This window comes from Syngnathus floridae, chromosome 16 (genome assembly GCF_059516105.1).
Source record: "Syngnathus floridae isolate MCC-2025c chromosome 16, RoL_Sflo_1.0, whole genome shotgun sequence".
Classification (NCBI taxonomy): Eukaryota; Metazoa; Chordata; class Actinopteri; order Syngnathiformes; family Syngnathidae; genus Syngnathus; species Syngnathus floridae.
The window spans coordinates 1,783,305-1,799,532 of NC_142428.1; the positions used below are offsets into that span (position 1 = coordinate 1,783,305).

Below are 16,228 nucleotides of genomic sequence, written 5' to 3' on the forward strand. Positions count from 1 at the left end.
GATGGAATGTTCTCCCAAACTTCTAAAAGTGGATGCAATGTGCTAAAATGTAGATGACAGGTGAAGTAGCATGGAATTGCACTTTCATGCAATTTCCACTCAATGTAAATATTTTCTCGATGATGTCTTTGTATTGTCTTATATCTCCAACCCTTGTTGCGAAGGCAAAAAAACTGAATCCGAGAGGCTACCATGTTTCTTTTGTTTAATCTTCTTGTATATTTTGGACTGTGTACATAAATGCGCATGACTTTTAGTGGATTTTTTTTTCCCCTCATTGTGTGTTTTATCAGAGTCCCCTGAGTGCTAGCTCAAATACTATTAAGCTCCTTTGTGGATAGTTGAAGAAGCGGGTTGAAAAAGCTATAAACAAAGGGAAGAGATTCAGGGATGGGGGTGGAAGAGAAGAAACGTCTGGAGACAATGTGCCTTCCTTGGCAGTCATGAAGTAAATAAGTCATTGGCATCAACTCCTGGTGAAGGTCTCCATTATCAATACACCAACATTGGCTCAAGAGGGGCAAAGACAAACAAGGGGAATCTCTGCTGTGTTTGTAAACAGACAAGCGGAGGAATCCAAGTTCTGAACGTCAGCAACGACCACTTTGGTACTGTTTACACGCTCTACAAACACAGTGAGACGCATACACGCTGATAACAATGCAGGGCAAACACAATCGGCGAGTGTAAAGGTTACAATTTTCACAGCGGGCGGGCATGTGCGTGCCTGACTGCATTCTTTTTCATGTTGGTGTCAGGCCAAGTGTCATTTTTGTGGCACTTCCGCGCTCGGAATGGAAAACTGTAATCTTGAGTGACTTTGTGGGGAATTTCTTTCGCAAAGATAAAAACAAAGTGGTGAATACTCACGGACATTTTTTTCTTTGTTTTGGATTTGGAGTCCACATAGCTTGAGTGAACACATAAAATCAGCACTTTAGATATCGCAAGTTATTGTACGTAATATTTGCATTGTATTTTATTTGACATTAATGACAAAACACTTGGGGAATATTTTTTTCTGTTGATGATAGCAATATGTCCAGAAGGAAAAAAAAAAAAGAAAGCCCCAAACCATGAGATTCCTCACTCCACCATACAATACATAGTTGGGTTGAGGTTGTGCCTTTTTTATTCTCCACACATCGTTGTGCATTCTTGTCAAACAACTGCCTCTTTGGAATGTTTTGTTTTTATTTTTTTTCTCGCTTCAATTTATTGAGATGATCTGCATAAAGGGATGCGTGTGGTAACAGTTTGCGGTCTTTCATCCAATTTTTAATATTAAGTATTACAAGTTTGAAACCCTGGCTTCAGCTTCGTGATGAAAAAAACAGCACTTGATGGGTGGTGAATTTTTGTCGCTAAAATCTCAGACATGCTGAAAATAAGAGAGGGGGGGGAATTTTCACCAAATAGGATTTCCACACTTCCTCAGAGCACATTGACTGCCTGAATGTCTCCACCGTTAATTTAAGAGTGTAATTTAAGAAGAAAGCAGAAGATTCTTGTCACGCATGCAAATGGATGTAACCCCCGGAACATAAACTGCTAGCTGTTATTAAATTCTCATTCCAAAGAGGAAATATAATTACCCACTACTGCTTATTATGATTTGGGGACCTTTAGTCGTGTAGACTCGAGGGACTATGTTACAAACAAACTTCAGTACAAGAAAATAAGTTTGAAAGCGCTTCTCCAGCAAAGTGTATATTTTTTTGGCATGGCTGATTTGACCAACAGGCACACACAGTACATAAGTCAAACTTTAAACCCCTATAAATGCAAATGGATTATATTTTTGATAAAAGTACTGGCGGCCATGTTTACTATAGTACACATCACTTTCAATGAAGTGTTCAGCTCTGTGTGAAGAGCAACACTTTGACAACATTTGCATTTTCCCTAAACGCTGCCACTTCCCTAAAATAGTCCAACAACATCCATAAATTGGGATAGAAAAAAAAGCCTACTAATGATCTGCATGTGTGTGTGAAAGTAGAGTCACCACGCTCATCAATCTCAGCCTCTCTGGGGATCTCTCTCTCTCTCTCACCATGTCATAATGAAGAATAATAGCTGGATTCAGCCAGACTGCACCAAAAGCTTTTTGCACTGTATAATGCTTTTAGCTCTCAGTCGTACATGATTCCATTTCCCACTCCCCACTTCCTCTCCGACTGCCCCGAGGTCATACAGGAAGTAGCTGTGCCCCATTGGGCAGCTGAATACATGCAGGATAGGATACAGGGTCGCTCATCCCAGAGGAACAGGAAACAACCTCAAATGTTTTCTCAAGAGATAGGGAGGGATGACACATTGGAAGGATTGCCATCAAGATACAGTGAGACATGCTCAGTGAGTCAGGCGGATAAACGCTCAAAGAATTTACAACATCTCCGGGAGATACAAGCATGAGGGGATCATGGCTGAGAGAGTTTATGCTGAGGTTGAGTAATAACGAAGAGGGCGACAGACAAAACATGTGACACTAGACAGCAGACCTGATAGATGGAGTCACTAAAAAGACTGTGGCAGAAAGCAGAACTTTAAAAAATATATGGAGTGATTGACTTAAATTTAAGATTTAAAAATGAATGTTATTAAATTAAATGTAGACTTTTCCAATTCTGCTTCCAAAAAAAAAAAAAGAAATTCACTCAACTTGACCACTAACCGGGTGTCAGATGTACTTATTTAATTCCCTGTGGTATTAAACAGCAGGCTGTAAGGACCAAAGTCTTTTTTTGACACCTAATATAAAACGAGCATTTTTGCAAAGGTGTTAATGGCTCTTTGATGCATAACACCAGTCCTTGAGGCTAACTGAGTGACCAGTGGATCTATTTGCCCAAAGCCAGCCCATTAACGCACCCCCAGGAGAGTTCAAAGAAGAACATTTCTTGACGTGGCCCCATCCCGGCTGCCCCCTAAAGGTAGCCATCCACCAATTAGGACCTCATAAATAACAAGGAGTGGGTGTGGGAGTGTCTGTTTGCAGTTAAAATGTAAATTTATGCCAAAGTCATCATGAAACTTCAGAGGATTTGAATTTTATTTCCATGAGTTGATGTTGTGGAAATATTTACAAACACACAAGAATATTATGACTCATTCCTACCATTCCCAATCAAGATGAATTTGATCAATCTTTGGATGCTTTGTCTCATACCTCCCCCTAATTTATGACACTTCTGGATTATTGTTTTACTACCAGTGATAACACAAACTGCGTTTTTCAGCCAGGTATGTGTCATCATCAGCAATGAATCTTTGAAAGTCGTTAAATTGCGATACTTTGAACACAGACGCTTCGACGTTTTCCCATGAGCACTTTTCTACAAATGGGTGCGCCTGTGTTTACAACGGTCCCGATTTCAAGGTCACAAATGGCAAACAATGGACTAGTTTGTGTAGCGGCACACTCAAATAGTTCATTCATCTTTGGCCCTTCTTATTTTTTACTTTTTTTTTCCTCATACAAATCTTCACTGTAGTTAAAACTACTTGCATTCAAATGTAGTTTTACGTTGCAATGCTTGTTTAGTTTCGTTTTGCATTTGCTCAGCAACAGAAAGTGATGGACACGCTTCAAAACTAATTTGCAACAAACATATTATGAATTCTTCATGTAAACTGAATCAGTATTTGGTAAATAAACTATGCACTGACTTGTTATTCTCCCAGTTCCACAAAAATGTGAATAAATAAATACATTTGTATTGGGCTAGCTGGTTATTGTTAAGGTTCCTTTGAGCAGGGCATCTTCCCAAGCCAGAGATGTGCAGCTTGTGCCTTGAGGGACACCAATAAGTAGAACTTAACTGCAGATGCCATTGTTGTTATGATGTCCTTCGGTCACACCCAATACTTAGCACGCATGTTTTCACCATGTTTACATAGACATGAAAGGAGTATTTTCTTAAAAAACTAACAGCGTGATGTTAGTTTCCAGAAGTTTGCTTTTTATGAAGCTATGAATGTCGAGGTCATGGAAATGGAGAAAGGGTAAAGAGCCCTGAAACATTTAGAAAACACACTTGGGGATTCATCCAAGCTTTCTTTACATTCCTGACATGCTCCATAGACGAATGATGTGCATCATGAAGAATGTTAGCTGACGGAGTTTAAAGGGCTCCCCATGTATCTCCAGTCCTTTACTCAAAATGTGGAAAAACAAAGGGAGGAGTGCCACATTTGTAAAGAATGACATTGTTTACACAAGTGGCCAGCTAAATTCCCCAAGTGCAACATTTTTGCTCTTAATCAAAGTCATATGCTAATATATACGCACCATTCTCAGCTCATAACGTTTTGTCCAAACAATCGAAAGAATAACAAAAGGGTGTTTCCCCCGGAGTGCCTCAGCAAGCAGCTGTGAGAGCGCAGGAAATCGCACATCTTTTGACAGGAAGTTCCATCCACACACACACAGACACACACCGACCCAGTCGGTAAGCCGTGCCAACTTGGCTGGCTGGTTCATTCATAAATCTCGCGCATACAAACACACGAGGACTGAAGTGTAGTTGGCAGGCCCGGCCCGGGATGAGTCTCCCTCCAGCAGCATCACTCATAGGATAGAAAAATAAAACAAGAATTACCCTCCATCTAATTGAAGCGGCATTCAAGTTTGGAGGTTTTATTTTCTTGTTAACCTTTTCTTGCCCCGTTCGCAATCCAGACGGTAAACCAGATGGAGAATGTTATTTCAATTTTCTGGCCGATGCACTCCTAACCGAGGTCTGTGGAAATGGACTGCCGGGTGATGCGGCACTGGAAAGAAATCTTTGACTTCAATTTTACAGCACAATATTTGTTTTAAAAAGGCTTGGCGTACTTTTTACAAGGGGTCTACACAAAATCCAAGACATTAAATTGGTGCTGTATATTCAGTATCTTCTGAACTTGTTCATATATGCATAATATAAGTTTTTGCATGTGTATGAGTTTGAGGGACAGACAGTGAGAGGAAAACAAAGAGACATACAAAGAAGTTTGTTCATCCGCCTCCCTGCTGGGTCTGGTCTATTTCCTGGTTGCAGGTGCTACAGTGAGCTCACTTCCTGCCTCTTCCCCTCGTGTGTGCGTGCTTGTGTGTTTGCGTGTATCCGTGGCCTCCAGAAATTTCCTGCCCGTGGGGAAGAGGAAACTGTAGGAAACAGGATGAGCCTCCTGGGCTGGAAGGGTCACAAAGGGCTTGGCTAAGTGGACCAAAAGGACAGTGACCCTGAAACAAGGGAGCGGATCACAGATGTAGAACTTATTTTTTTTTAGGAATTTCACATGGAAATGTCTCCATTTCCACTCCAACAATTTTATTGAGCTCTTTGTTCATGTTACTTTTGGTTGAACTTTTAAATTTTCAGGACCTTTAAAAAGTGAAGGACATTGTACAGGGTTTAGCCTGCTTTGAAGCTTTTTAATCCCCATGATGTGATGTGATGCATTATGCAACTCGGTCACATGTTTGTCGTATTTGCTTGGGGTTCTTTTGTGTTATTATTTTATATGTTCCGTCAAGCGCCTTTTTACGATGACAGCTGTTGTGAAAACGCAATATAAAGATATCTTGGTATTTTCTTTTTATGATGCCTCAAATGCACAGAACATTCCAACCAGCTTAACAAGTATGTATCATGTCAAATGTGCCAGATCCTTCCACAAGCGTGCCTTCAAACCTGTTGCCTTTTACGTTAAATTTCCGCATCTGGATACTGTTTTTGCTCAAATTTCTCTCAAATGTTGCCATCGGTTAGCCAAGTTTATAAAAAAATCTTTTCATGTGCAGCAGGCTGTGTATAAAAGTTTCCAAATTATACAAGCAGATACAGTATTGTAAACATCAATTTCTGAGTCCATAAAACAGCCCTCTTAAGACACAACTGCTAATAAAACGTCAGTATTCTCTGAGCTTAGACATACCGTCCAATAAAAGTCATCCTGTTAACATTGTCACCATGTTAATGTACAGGGTAGTGAAGCGTTCGTATTTCCTGTCATATTTCTTCACACTGACAATTGACTTCCTTTCATACCTTGAAAGTTGCCATTAGCGCCCTGGGCAGATGTGATTCACCCTTTGCTCACATGTAGTCATGTACTGTTACATGCTGACACGCACCCGCACACTGGCCCATTCATTACTGAAGACTATGGGCCATGTGAAGGGCAAGCCCGGGCAGATAAATTGTCCTTCTGACATTTCTGCCGCATTTGCTGTCATTCTCAGCTGCTGGGATTTTTTTTTTTAATGCAGCGGAACACCTTTTTAGACGTCATCCTTTACTGTATAGCTGTAGGTAGATCATTATTTTAGGGTTTTTTTGCAATTTTTTAATTATTATTGTATTTAAATAATAAGTTGTGTAAATTGTGGTACCCAAAGTGTATTTTTTTGTTGTGTAGTCATTATTAGCTAGCAAACGGCACACTACAGAAAGTTTTCAGACACACATGTACATTTTATTTAAAGTCTATTGCGAAACAGCCATTGCCATGGCAACCACAGATGATTGGTCTACTCTAAAGGCTTTATAATAGCAGGATTATGTTTCTTCAATCAGTATTCTTCCACCGCAAAATGATGTTTATGTTTAAATCTCACATGTACAATCAATGCCCAGTTTTTCAGTCATCCATTTAAGGTGTCAATCATTGCAATCATATTCTGTACTTCATATTAAAAAATCACAGTGTTTGCATTAGTTATGTAAAGGGAATGATGGAGTGTATCATATGTGAATATTTAAAATGTGCACTGGTATCTAATGAAAAAAAAATGTTGCGGCAGTGCCATTGAGGATTTAATGAAGTGTATCTGCTGTCCTGCTTAGACCTCTTCACACTGTCCATTAGCCAGTCAATGGGAGAGTGTAGTGTGGTGGGCTGCGCCGCGTGAGAGTGCAGCGTACGCACTCGGAATATGAATTGGCTGCTTTGGCAGCAGACTACTGTACTTAAGTGCTTTGAATTGCTGGCAAAGGCTGAGGAACTCAGATGTGGGCCAGGCAGATAGCTCAGCCCACTGACATACATTGAGTGGATAAAAAAAAAAAAAAGTGGAGATTTGCTTCTCTTTGCTCCGTCTCCTTTTTCAAGCCCCATCCCCCCCTTTCTTAATCAGACCTTTTCGACCATCTCGTCTCAAGTGTGAGCGAGACTTTGAGCCTGTCTGCAAATAATCTTCCATTTTTTGTGCCCCGTTTCTTCTTCAATCCCTTTCTTAGTTGTGGCACGCTTCTTTGAAATGTGTTTGTGACATTTTACTGGCTGGTGGAATGCTGCGTTTTTGTTTCCCTCCTCTCCCAAATCCCCTCCTCAATCCAAGTGAGAACGAACCCTGGTGATGTTTGGGATTCCAAGCTGCAAAATACCAAAATGTTTTTCCACAGGAGTACTCGTACATCAGCGTGTACTGTATATATTGGAACCCTGCTCATGTTGTTTTTACTCTGCAGGCAAGAGAGGGGAAGAATATTGTTATGCTGCCAAATAAACACTAAGCAGATATTAATATAAAAGAAAGGGTCACTCATTATACTCCTTTACGTCCCGATAAGGATTATTACATCTTATTATTATAAGATGTTCTCATTCTCCACAGTGGATGAGAATGAGAGCTCAGCATTGTTAGCAAACAGCGGAGTGTTTATTATCTTGGAAGACAAGATATGCCCACAATTGGTCAATCTGGCCACCCTGGTAGCGGCCTGCTGTCTGTCTTCCAGCAGATTGTCGAGTAACAAAGGGAATCCCAAAGATGTTTTTTTTTTTTTGAATGAATGAATGAATGCTCTTGTTGATGTAAGGTGTGGTCTATCAACACATCTTTAGTTTACTAGTTTCAGAGTGCAGAGCCAGTGAGCTAAAATTTCGGGCCATCAATTTAACTCAGTGCTGTATATTTAAGTGAGTGATGTTTTCAATACAAAGGTGACCTTGACGACTGATATAGATGAATACAAATTCGATAAACTGAAAGTACAGAGTGTGCCCTTGCCTTGACTTTCTCTACTACTTTGTTGTCTGCCTGCATCACACTCCCGTCCGTCCAAAAGGTGATATTAGAATTTTGAACCTGTCCTGATTATTATGTCTCGCATACCTTTCTTCCTTCCCTCTCTCCCTCCCGCCTTCCACATCACTTTCACTTTGCCTTCTCGCCGCCGCTGTTTATTTTCCTCGCTCTTCTTCCCTGCCAGCTGTCAGCATTGGCAGAGCGCCACACCGGCTCTCATGGCTTGGTGACAAATCCAGCCACCGCGAGGTACCATCGTTAAAATGGAGACAAAATGAAACAAAGATGAAAGAGATGAATTTGGGAAAAGTCAAAGAAAGTCAACATGGATCCAAGACTCCCTATTGTGTCAGAGGAGACACAATGTTGGCTCAGGCCAATAATCATGGCCAGATGGGCCATGAAGGGGGTGTGGCTTAAGGGAAAGATTGAAAAACAAGATAACATGTGCAACATTGTCTATACAGTGTAAGGTTACCACAAAACTTCATTGAGACTTTAGTGGCACAACCTAATGTGCTTATTCAACGCATCCAAGTTGTATTTCCATTTCCTACCATTGCATCACCGGCGACACATCTGTGTGGCATTTAAATCATTTTGGCCTCCCCTGTTAACATTCCAGCGCCCATTTAACAGAGAGCCTGTTTCTCACCTCGTACACATATTAAATGTCAGAGCACAACAATAGCACGGGAACTCAAGAAATTACTGGCAATGAACTTGGCAAAACCAAACGCAGACACAAGCAAACAATTAATGCACCACCTCAGCCCACGACACACACAAACACACACTTTTGCGTCATTGTGTTACCCCATCTCCGTCAGTTTCTTTGTCTCCTTTTCTACCCCCATCTGGTGCTCATTGACTTCCTTGGGCACCATCTGCTGCGTGACTTTCTACAGTAAACTGAGCCTGGCGAGCCGTCTGAGGGCGAGCCGTGGTGTGTGTTGTCACCTGTTCATCTCAGCGCCTTCTGCTGCCCAGCGTCGCCTTTCAATGGCCGCTCCATGCATCGATGGTCAGAGCCCAAGGCAACAAAAAGAGTCTTCACAGGGCATTAGCACTTATCTGATTATTAGCCCTCAATGGGTTACTCTCAGAAACTCTTCTTTGGTCTGAGCGTGGAAAAGTTCAGGCACCTTTAATTACCATAAAAGTAAAAATGCATCCTCCGTTCAAAAATAGACAGTCTCACGAGTCCATAGCTAAAATGATAAAAAAATATGTTGAGAGATAAAATACATAATATGCTTGTAGAATTATATATATTTTTTATACGTTGACATTTTCACCAAGCCAGTATAATGTAGCCTTAATTGTACATTTGATGTCGCCGAAGTTAATCAGCATGGATTTAATTACAGCACGATAGCTTCTTTTTAGGTGAAGTGAGATAATGTTATAACAGCTTCATTTAATTCCACAAGCCAGCAGGTGGCTTTCTCTCATTTCAAAGAGGCTAGACTTTACTTTTCCTAACGTCAGGGGATTAGTGGTCGCTTTTCGCAGTCCACTATTAAGAAGGATATGGATTAGCCCAGGAGGTCCTACTGACATGCATCTTGGCTAAATCAACACTTTTGAAATGAAACTGTGGAATTTATAACTTTATCTGAGTGATATATACAGATAGTGCATGGATTTTGGAGCAATACGCATTCTGGCGTGATTTCAGTGGATTGATTCCAGGGTGTGCGTGCAGGCGTGCGTGTGCTGGGTTGTGGAAACAAACGGCCCGTCTCCAGCTCACTTTCCTCCCTCATTTCAAGCCAGATCTATTTCTTCTTTTTTCCCCTCCTCTCTGCCTTTTCGACCTTGCAGAACTCCACCAAGCGCCCGCCTCACCCCCATTCATCCATCCCTCCCTCCCTCCTGTAGCGTTGGATTTCTTCAAAACTCCGTCAACATTCTGCCATCTGTGTCTTGTGCTTTGACCCTTTTTTTCTGCAGTACGGGAAATGCTGGATCTAAGCTTGAGCAAAGTCTGGGGGAAGAATCGTATTGCAGTCTGACTGACTGACGTGACTGTTGACACGACAGCTGTGGCAGGAAAACATCAGGGGAAGGAAGACTGGCACAGCTCAGACTGAACAAACAATGCAGGATTGTATGATTTCATGTGCAAAAAGGGACGGACCCATGGGACACTTGCATGTGTGCACAGATGCACATACAGAAAGCACGGTAGCAAGTGGAGCTTTGCAGCTGTTGTACAATTCAAGCGCTGGCAGGCAGCGTGACTCCTAATAACGCAAGGCATGAAACCAGTTTTTTTTCCAACTTCTGCCTTGTTGTCATTGAGTTGCACTCATGTCATCAGTATCTATGTATCGATCGGTGTCTGTCTATCTGTCTCTGTCTTCCATTGAATCTTTTTGAACAGGCCATTAGAGAGCAATTTACGACACTGCTTTCTTCACTGACCCTCTTTTAGATTCCAACTCAGTTACAAGCGCCATAAAAAAGCTCTCAAGGCAGTTGTCGCGATGCTGCATATGAAATAGGATTAATCCGTTCTTAGTTCTACGAGAGTGTCGGGTTAAATTGGATATTCAAAATTCCTCCACACTCCTTGTTTGGATAACCGCGGTGTGTTACGATGCTTTAAATGGCAAAAACGTTCTGACTTCTTTTTTCCATTAATTGTTCAGCACTGGGCCTCCATCCCAGTTTGTACGGGGATATGGAAAAATAGTCTTTTTTCCCTGCAACAGTGGCAAATCTTTGATTTATGACCTTGTATGAAGCGAACATTTTCATTCCGAGTGTAAGCGTCCAAGAGAAGCATGCGGTTGCCTGCCTAGTAACTCCAGCACCGTTCACCTCCCCCTTCCTCCAGAAATCGATCCCACTGCTCATTTAGTTCAATCAATCCTCGTGGAGTATCAATCTACAACTGATGCTGCGCTCATTTAAAGCCATCCATGTCGGGAATAACAGTATTGACCCAAGATATGCTCGTTTGGCACATGATAAATAGATTGAGCGCTCAGCCAAACACCGGCTGGGCCGAGTTTGGCTCCATATGTTTTTGGGAATGGGCGAGATGTTAGATGCCCTCTCGGAGGCGGTGGGGCGGGGTACATCATTTCGGTGCCTGCCGAAGGGAGTTACGAGCCAGGGGAGTCGGGGGAGAGTTAAAGCAGAGGGATGGTCTGCATCTGTCAGCCTTGCCCACTCCAAAGTGGCCATCACTCAGGATTGATTAGCCACGAGCCCATTAGCCCCCTGGCTTTCTCTCTTTCCACTTCTTTCCCTTTTTTTTTCACGCTCTCATTCTTCCGGGCCATTCCATCTCGTGTGCTGCCTGTCACGTAAACCTGCCATTTTTTAGTTTTGTACGACCTACCTACACGCTCAGAAAAAAAATGGTGCCTTTAAGGGTCCAATTGCCTGTCACTAGGGCAGAATCCTCATGGGTATATATTTGTACCTTTTATGGGCTAATCTGTACTTAAGGGTACCTAAGGGTACATATTTACATACAAAGGGTATTGTCTAGTCCGGGAATGGGCAATATATTGAAAATGATTCTTATGATTGCATAATTCATGTCAATCAGTCGCACTAATGGATGGATAACAAAACATGACATGTCATCAGTATAAAAAAGGATGGGTTGACAATAATTATAATGAGTGATGAATATAAAATATGATAATTTTGTGTTTATGCGACAAAGTTGTGGTTTATTAGCTGTGCAGCAGTTTCAAACACCAAGACAGAAAAGCAAACGCCAGGATACTGTGCGCTGTAGCTAAAAGTACGTTTGTTTGGGGATGCAAGCGTAAATGGATCAAACAAAAAAGGATGACTCGTACGCTTTTTCCTTAACATTTCTTCATTGTCTATATTTTGTGTATTTAGCTAAGAGCAAATGACCACGTATATAAACAGGCGAGCATTAGCCATGTTGTCACAGTACCATTTCATGTGAGTGATAAGTGATTTGTGCCTAGTTGGCGCCTCTTTTCTTTTAACTTCACGAGAGACAGTCATAAACAGTCGTACTGCAGACTTTCCGGTTAGAAACAGCCTTTAATGGGTACCTGTGCTCGAGAGTCATTTTCCACAGATTCCTTCTCCAAAGCACACTTGACATTCTCTCGAGTTGCTCATTTCCTTGAAGACATGCCGCATTCAGGAGGTAATAAAAAAACTCATCAAATAAAGTCACGGCTTACTCATACAGCCCCAGATAATGAATACATTAGACATGTTTGTGTGAATTTATCATTTTTGTGCAAATAAAAGTACTACCTTGCGTTTTGAATATATTTTTTTTATCCATTAAAATTGAGAAATGGAGCAAAAGATTACATTCTGTCAATATGATCAGATTATGGATAAAAACCATTTTTTTAATTAAAAAAAATAATATTGTAAAAATACACTTTCCTTGTAGTGTATTGTATTTTATTGTTTAGATTATGCCCAGTCGTATGATTTTAGTAGTGCAGTCTGAGTTTCTAAGTGAGAGAATGACTCAAGTCAGTCCCACTGTGAGTAATCAGACAGCAATCAAATGCAATCCCAACAACTTCCACTTTCCCTTCCTACTCTGCCGCCATCTCCTCACCTCCCATTGCGACAGGCACTTTAAAGTTTGCATGTTTTCATTTTAGAACGTGCAGGGGAAAAAGCACTGCTAGACAAGGCTTTTTTTTTTAATCACAGACAAACAAATGTGACGCATCTATATAAAACTGAGAGAGAATCTGCTTTATAAGAATCTAAAGCAGGACTGAAACAGATGGTGCTCATGATTGTAGCGTCAATGTGGCATTGTTTTTGTTGTTTTCCAAGCAGCATGGTGACAAACCACAATGTCGCACTGTGATTGCAGTGCGCCAAGAATGCAGGCAAACAAATTGATAGGCAGGCAGGCAGGCAGGCACGCTGGAAAAGTCGGCCTCTGTGACACCTATTGAACAAACAAGCGGATCGTGTTGCCTCTTGTTAAAAGTTGCTTCCGTTCACAGTGACATTGTTGAAAGAATGAACATGAAGGGAGAAAGAAAGCTCCAACATTCCCAACAAGGATTATAAAACGGATGTGGAACCTACGTACCTCGAGATGTAATTGGCTATGTATTTGGCACTTTCTGCTTGTCACGATGATACTTAAGAAGCTGGTGGAAGTTTCCTCTCAAATGAGCTGAGGTTCTTACATATACTGCGTGTCCATAATTATTAGTCTATGGAGGCAAATGTTGTCATACCATGGAGATGGTGCTTATTTTAGCAATTGGAATAAGCTTAAAAAAATATCTTCGATATTTGCAGATGTTTCAGAGAACTTCCTGAGCCAATTGTTTGCCCTCAATCCAAATCATTATATATTAAAAAGCTTGAATTAATTGAATTTTTGTTTTCCAGCCTTGTGCATGACCCATTGATTGATATCCAAAATGTTTATCCTCACTAGGGTTGCAGGCGTGATGCCGCGTGACACTCTGAACTGGTCGCCAGCCAATCGCAGGGCACACAGGTACAAACAATCCTTCACACCCTAAATCACAGTTTTTAAAATTGTTTAGATGGTTAAAAATGGCTCATCCAAGCAGCAAATGGAATGTAACATTCAACCTAGTTAAAAAAATTTAGCGGTTTATTAAAGCAGGATGATATTATCCCAACATAAATTTATATGTTTGTACCCTATAAAACCAGATTTCATGGCCAGTTAAGCGAAACACCCCTCTGCCTTGACCAAACATGGTACAACTATGCTTATCTTTGCCATAAAAGGTTTTGGATTAGTCCAATATGGCTCTGCTAGTTGGACCAAGGAATACAACTCTGAGACAAATAATTCACCGTGTCAGGTAAACACATTTTATTTCATTTGCTTTTACAAAATGATCACATTACTGAGCACCCAGCTGTTTTAGCACATGCTTGAGCTTTGCAAATTGTTTAGGTCTGCTCCAATTAGATGGCATGTGCAAGCTCATGACAGGCATCATGCCACATTCACTGACTTTGCCCTTTGGGAACAATTCTGTATTAATGTGCTGTCTATTTATATTTCATGTCTGTGACCACTTTAGTGTTTGGTTTTTACCATTTGACATTTCACCAGTGGTTAACTTTGTGAAGCTAATTTTAACTCTTTTTTTTTTTTTTTTTTCCCCTCAACACTGAAAATCACTGTCCAATTAATGAGTGAGCTATTTTGGGAATAGGTCCAAGATTAATGATTAAAGTGTATGGAATTGTGCTTGACATATCAGGTAATTTTACACATCATTTCACAATACTAACCTTTGCAAACAGTCTTATTATGGTAAAACAATCTTTTTTTAAATATCAAAATATTAATTAGGCTATAAATACAAAACAAGCGGATGAATCATTTTAAAGGAACGATTCTTTGCTTCTCTCTTCTCCTGTTCCTTGAACACTGGAAGTACTGAATGTAATGGAACCACTGAAAACCAAGAACCCACTGTAGAATTAGGAGTGGGTTGAAAAAAATAATAAGTAGACTTTTGCGGTGGTTAAGAATGCAAAAGGTATGTTAAGAGTCTATCATTGTGGTCGTCTGACCTGGAGGACATTGACTCAATTATCAGTATTTCCTATTTGGAAAACTGTCTTGAAATGGAAATAAATTGGACCTACAATGGATTGTGAGCTCCATCAAGAGAATGTTTGAGTATCTCATGTCCCACAGTGTAGCACAATGACCAAAGCAAAAAACATATCAGAGATGAAAAAGGGGCTTGAGATTTAATGCACTCTAAGCCTACTCAATAGGATTACATTCCAAAAACGATCAAATGTGATTGCGTTGACATGCAGTTGATGGAGTTTATACAACAGTGAGGAAAATCAAGTGTGTCTTTTGCTGCAATGCTCTGCTGCTTGGAGTAGAAAACATAAGCTTGTCATAGAGCGCTTTTTTGCCTCATTAAATCTGCAGACGTGCCCTACTTTTTTTTTTTCCCCCTCCCTCTCCCTCCTCCATTGGACTCGATTACTTGTGAGCAGATTTGGTGGAGGATGCGTGGGGGTGTTTCATTAAATATCAATTCATTCTGCTGTGTTACTCAACATAATGTGAGCATGCTGGAGAGAAGTGAAGAAAGGCTTTTTTTTTTCCTTCTCATCCATGTCCTTGAATAGTGGATGTTATACGTGTCTGAGCTCTCGTTGCATTACTTCTCCATCCTGTTATGCTTCCACCAGATCGCCTTTATCTTCACAAACCCTGATAAACTTGTATTTCTATCGACCCCCCCCCCCCCCCTTTTGTTCTCTGAGCAGTCCTCCCTAGAATGACATTGAGCAGCCCTGAATTCCAGCTTGGCCACACCCATCCCCCCCCATTTATCCTCTCTGGTCCCATCGCGCCCCATTTTTTTCCTCCTCCATCACGGTCCGTAAGCTGTTAAAACACTCCACTGCCTTCTCAATATCAAAGTCCAGTGGAAAACACAATCCGGTGTAATGTAGCTGAGATTGAATGCCAGTGCGTGGCAGAAACCAGCAGTCATGTTTGGACTGCAAAACGAATAAAAAGTTGTCATTTTCCTGCACTCATGGGTAGAGTTCATTCATGGCCTTATGACGTGGAGAATAGTGAACTGTAAGATTCTCTCGCTCTCTTTCTCTATTTTTTTTTACTACTGTATATTGTTTTATATTTAAATATAGATATTTTTTATTTATTTGTTTATTTCCCCCACAATTTTTCCCCATTTTAAAAATGCCTATTGTATTTTCTGCTAGCTGCTCATTTATAATGCATGGTCCTGTCTGACCTTGTCTGAGAGCGTTTCTACATTTGGATGGTAGGGGGTGGGAGGAGTAGCTATCTGGAAATCACCTTGACATCCCTTCAAGAGAACATTTGAAGCATTTGCATTCAACTTGCAGTCTTTATCGAGTTTTTTTTTTTTTTTTTTACACTGAGAAATTGTTTCACAAGGAACGCGTTTGTTTTGGCAGAAACAAAGCTGAAGCACTTATTTAAAACAATATCAATTGCTGTGATTTGAGAGAGCTATCAATAGGGAATATAACGGAATTTACTGGACTGTTATATTCAGATGTTTTATATTTCATATCATCATTATGTCGTTCCCTGCGAATGACAAGCCGTAACTACTTGGTCATGTAAATGAAGTGTAAACCTCATTGACCTCCACTCAAGACCACCAGCTGCTGTGGACTTGCCTCCATCATATTGATTTG

At 40.8% G+C, this 16,228-nt stretch overlaps 1 long non-coding RNA gene across 7 annotated transcripts in view; it reads left to right on the forward strand.

Annotated features, from left to right (window-relative positions):
• LOC148384878 (uncharacterized) overlaps nucleotides 1-16,228 on the forward strand; it is a 40,233-nt gene that overhangs the window by 14,047 nt on the left and 9,958 nt on the right. For 4 of the 7 annotated variants that reach the window (XR_015863402.1, XR_015863401.1, XR_015863398.1 and 1 more), the window contains exons 3-4: nucleotides 13,455-13,517; nucleotides 13,700-13,854. This is a non-coding gene — a long non-coding RNA (uncharacterized LOC148384878). Of the gene's footprint in view, nucleotides 1-13,454; nucleotides 13,518-13,699; nucleotides 13,855-13,949; nucleotides 14,493-15,298; nucleotides 15,452-16,228 lie in introns of those variants that run through there. The other 3 variants (XR_015863403.1, XR_015863397.1, XR_015863399.1) reach the window with 2 other exon arrangements.